Source organism: Pagrus major, chromosome 12, assembly GCF_040436345.1.
Source record: "Pagrus major chromosome 12, Pma_NU_1.0".
Lineage (NCBI taxonomy): Eukaryota > Metazoa > Chordata > Actinopteri > Spariformes > Sparidae > Pagrus > Pagrus major.
The window spans coordinates 3056520-3061937 of record NC_133226.1 but is presented as its reverse complement, the minus strand read 5'-3'; the positions used below and the strand labels follow the sequence as shown (position 1 = coordinate 3061937).

The window sequence follows — 5418 nt, the reverse complement described above, 5'->3', positions numbered from 1 at the left end:
AGTTACATGTTTCAAGTGAAAAACAGCGACTGTAGTTGTGATGTAAGCCAGCCTCTTGACCAGGCACGTTAAGCTGACAAACATAAGACCGGAACATGAACCTGCCTTCAAAATAAAAGGGGGATTGACATTTCAAACTTTGGCTCAGGGGCTTCTCCGATCACTTGGGCCCCTGGGCCTGTTCCCTGCGCGATGGCACAATAACCCATTATGAAAATATTCTACTGTGTCTGATTCAAAGCAGGCAGGAAGGAACAATTATTGAAAACTCTTGAAGGCACAAAAGTGTTTGCTCCTAATGACACTCTAGTACCAAACTGAATTTGGACTAATTTAAGGAAGAGTTCACTCTAAAATTCAGTTAAGTTTCTCCTCAACCCCCACAGCAAAACAGCACTGCAGCATTCCCCTAAACAACTGAAGTATTTTTATTTTAAATACATTATTTACACCCTTATCAAATCAAAATCTTCACATAGCTGCTAAGCTAAAAGTAAAGTTTCTTTTTCAAATATACATTATCAAATACATGCTTTGAAAAACATATTTTGACAGAAATAGATGCATCCTGAATAATCATGTCAGTTTTGCTTAAAATCACAAGCTTGTCTCACAGGGCTTTGCGTTATCTAACATTAGATAACATGAGCATTGCATTTTGAAGGGCAAACTCACTTCCTGTCTGGCTGATTTCTCAGGCAACTTGTCGATGGTGTCTCTGGGAGTGAAATCATGTGACAGTTGCTGTGGAGATGATTGGGAGCGCTTGCCGCGCTCTCTTCCACTGTTTAAAAGTCAGAAAACAGTGAGACACTCTACTGTAGAACAGACTGCTGTGGCTCTGCTCAGGTTCTACTGAAGACAGCATAGCAGGGATTGTTTACTGATTGTATATTTGTCTAAAATAAAAGCAACAGAAATGTGAAGTTTCTGTAATTTGTGGTCTAGTCCTTAGAATTATACTATAAAACACTGAACACGATATGAAATCACAATCATAACAGATTGTTGTTATACTGTGAATGACAACATCTGGTAGAGTCCACGTGGATCACATAATAAACTGTCACGTACAACAAAGAAGTTTATTCAAGTGTGCAAATAGTATACATCTTTTAAACTAGAAATAAGAAAGTATGCTTTCAGTGTACTTTTTACCACAGATATACTTCACAAAGTTATAATTAAGTATACTTGGTTACTGACAGATACATACAGAAAAAAACTCTTAAGTATATTTAGCTTATACTTGTACTTAATCTTTTGATTGAGATATGCTAAAGAAAAGTATAATTAAGTATTCTTGTGGTACAGAAAGTTTCTAACCCTAACGACTGTATTCTTACTGTGTTTGTTGGTTTTTGTTTTGAACTGGAATGTCAGTTTGAGCTGTCATTGTTATGTTCTTGTATTTTGGCATCCATTACAGTCAAAGGTATATTATATGTTATGTTATGTAATATATATAACCCATAAAATATACCTAAATAATACCTAAATAGTTACCTGTTGTATAGGCTGTGTAAAAGTACAAAAAATAATGTAGACTACAAGTATGTTAAGTTCAGTAAAAGAAAACTTGCAGTATAAAACTATTAAAGTAATAGTTTACTGAGGGTTTATGTGTACCTATAAGTTCATTTGTTGTATAGTTCACAGTTTAGTTGTAGTACAAAACAAAACAAAAAAAATCTAATATAAAACTTAAAAACTAGTTGTGTACTCAAAGTTTACTCATCTAACATTTAAAGTATAGCCAGAAGTATACTTTTATAAACTTAAAATGGACCAATTTAGTCCAAAGAAATATTGAAGTAGTACACTTGCAAGTATAGTACTAGTACATTGATGTTAGTGTACTTACTGCATAAAGCAGACTTGGGAGATATACTTGAACTGTATTTAAGTTTACTTGATAAAATGAACTTGAAGTCTGCTTCTTTTCATCAGGGGCTGGACTTCACCACATCCATCAGGCTGACAACAATGTTAACAGCCAGTCTTATCAACACTGTGCACTACTCCACAGCTCTGCAGGACAGTGAGTAGAAACCACATTTACAACTTGATAACAGCAAATGATGTTAACAGTACACAGTGCTGACTGTGGAGGTAAATTAACAGTCTCTGGCGTGTGTCACTCAACATACAACATAGGCCTTAACAAGGCTATGTTCTTGTAGTTTTACCATCATGCTGTCATCAATCGTAGCTCCACTTTATCACTAGATATACAAGGTGTGATTGATAAGTTCTTACCCCAAGGTAGAAGGAGATCCATTTTATAGCTCTTGTTCTATGCAGATGCAGTTCATGTATTTAGCCCATCCCAATACATCCCTTGCCCCTACCACTTTGCCCTACACCTTAGTTTTGCGCCTTCACGCCAAGGGTTAGGGTGTCCAGATTCTTGTTGGGATAGAGGTGTAGGGTGAATAAGAGACACATGGTCCTCCAAAAGGAGGTTTTTCAGAGGCAAACTTCAAACTGAGGGTAATGAGAACTGTAATTCCCAGCGTGTGTGCTTGTGGGCATGGTGTTGCTGCTGCAGCAGAGAGACGCACCTGTGATTCATCTACTCATCAATGGTAGTGGACCGCCCAAGTGCTATCACTCCACATTCCACATTTTCAGAAGACCTATAATAAATTCATTATTGAACCAAGCTTCATGAAAGTTTTTTTGTGACAAAGTAGCTTGTGTTCCACTTATTTCATCACAGAAAATGAGAGCTGTAGAAATCATTGGAATTCAATACTGCCATGATATACATGTTCTTTACACGTGTATGTTAACTTTTGACCACAGCTGTATACATTCTGTTTATCATTTCATTGCTGTATTTTGTTACTTAAGGTACCTGTATACTCCCACCATCATACATTTCAGATCTTAATATCGTGCTTTTACTTCATTTTAAAGCTTTACTGCAGTTACTTTGCAGAATCAGATTATTGATACAAAATATAATCAACAAATTAATCAGAATGTATTATTATAGATTAGGTACCTAGTGGAATATAAAGTCATTAAGATTAACTCCACCTTTACCGGCTACAACATGACAATGATGTACATTTTTTCTTCAAAAGAAATATAATACAATAATATGACTTTATTAGTAACATGACTCTTTATTAGAGTGTCTCTACATTGTTGTTTTCATTTTGCTGTCCTGGGAGGAGGCTGTGAATCAGCCAAGAATTGCAAACAGTAGCAGAGGCTTGTTCTTCAATATAGTCAGACAGTATTCTGCCTTGTGTGTGCCTCGGCACCTAGACCTCCAAGGCCATAAGCACAACCGACTCTCCTATCTCCCAACACACACAGACTCACTACAGGTGTTGATTAACTGAAATAAGCCTTTTTCCGCTTCCCCCAGAATGTCCTCCAACAGGTTTAACCTCACTGTGGGCCTTTTCTGTGTCGGGCACAGCCTGAAACTGCCTCTGAAAAGCCTCCTTTAATGGTGCTATGAGGGTTTGGAAAACACACACAACATAGTCTTTTTATCATGTTTATTGACCAACCACTGATGTTAACATTTAACACAATTTATTACAGAATTCAAAATTGTATTGAGTTGAGCCATATTTTAATTTACTTGATGTCCTTGTATTTTCACTCTAATTCTAATTTGAGTATCAGCTGAGACACTCCTCAGACACTGAGCTCTGGCCCAGGTTCCCTGCTACCCAGCACTCCAGCCTCACTGCCCAGTGCCATGGAGGTCCCACTGCCCAATGCCCCTAAGCCTCTGCTGCCCAGCACCCCAGAGTCTCTGTGCCGCTGTGGGTCCTGGCCATTGTCCTGTGTGTTCCTACGTCGAGGGTCCTTGTCGACGTCCCGTCTATTCCTTGCTTTGTCAACAAACCTCTAAGTCCTGAGTCCTTCCTGGTTGGCCAGTGCCCCTCCTGGTCCAGGGTCAGTCAACGCCTCTCCTGCCCTGGGTCAGTCAACACTCCTGGTCCTCAGTCACCCACCCCTGCTAACCCACAGCCAGACCTCCCACACCAGTCAACAGTCTTCTCTGACACCCAGCCAGACCTTCGGAGCTGCCCACCTCTTGGCCTGCTGCTCTGTCACGAGCCCGTCTCCAGTCTTCAGTCCTGGTGCCCAGCCCTCTGAGAGGTCTTGCCTCCACTGCTGGTCTCACCCAGCTGGTCAGCAAACCCATTCGTCTGGCCCATCTTGTCATCTGTCCCCATCTGCTCACCTGCATTCCATCAGCACATCACCTCCTCCAGTTTATCAATCCTTGGCTTCACTTCCACTTGTCGCTGGATTTTTGTTTTCTACTATGGTAGTTGCCTCTGTGACTCTTAGGCTCTTAGGTGATGTCCGGACCTAAAAATCTGATTCGATGACTTCAGATCTGATTAGAGAGACAAAACTAATTTGCCTGCTGTGTGAGTATAGCCTTAGTCTCATATTTAGTGATATTCCTCATGCTATGTTTTACCTTTAACCGTTTAACAAGTTCTCCGATGCCTCAGGATCACCTCATCTACCTGCCTGTCTGCCAGCCTGTGTGCCGGCCTACCTGCCTGCTTGTTGACCAGCCATCCCTGCACTTCTTAAGCTCAGCAACACTTGGCCAGCCCCTCTTCCCCTCCATCTCCATCTGTACTTTAATAAAACCTTTTGACTGCATCATTTCCCTGTGTCTATGTCTGCATTTGGGTTCTCAAGTTACCATTTAAGATCCATGAATGTGCAATTGCCATGAGTTGACATGCTTTATCCTTGTTCAGAGACTTTATGCCACTAGCAGGGGAAATCACAAACAAGTGTCACATGACAGTCACATGAAATTTTTGGCAGTTCTGTTGACTAAATTCAATTTGCTGGCATGCAGCTGTCTACATCACTTGTGCACACACTGTTATTCAAAATGTGAGTTCACTCACAGTCACAAACAGCCAGCACAACTGAAAATATGTTATTGAAATATGTTATGAACAACTACCCCGTAGAGAGCAGTCCATTATCTATCCACAATAACATTCACACAAAGGCTCCACTTACTTATTACAAATTGTCAGTTTGTATTAAACAAACAGCCTTATTGACAAAACAAGAGTATTATTCCAACATTCAGGATTGTATTCTTTAGAAGCATTTTTTTAAAAAGGCCCACCACTACCACTGCAAATTATTAACTGCAATATGCCAAGTCTTTACGGAAGAAATAAATACCTTGCTCATTTTAAAATGTTCCATTACCTTCACCTCTTAAACAATCACTTTGATTGTACCAAATGGAACAAATTGGATCTGTATAATTTTCTTACTGAAGGTCTATAATGATTATACAGAGCCTGTATAAGAAATAGCACTGAAAGAATGATAAACAGGGTCAATTCTGTGTCCCCACAGACCTGTGTGTCAATTACCAGCTAATCAGCTGAACCCTAA

The 5418-nt window shown here is 39.7% G+C and overlaps 1 long non-coding RNA gene across 1 annotated transcript; it reads left to right on the top strand.

Annotated features, from left to right (window-relative positions):
- Nucleotides 1-2080: 2080 nt before the first annotated feature.
- On the top strand, nucleotides 2081-4654 carry LOC141005704 (uncharacterized). The gene is made up of 2 exons (XR_012179891.1): nucleotides 2081-4409; nucleotides 4497-4654. It is a non-coding gene; the product is annotated as an uncharacterized lncRNA (long non-coding RNA).
- Nucleotides 4655-5418: the final 764 nt, after the last annotated feature.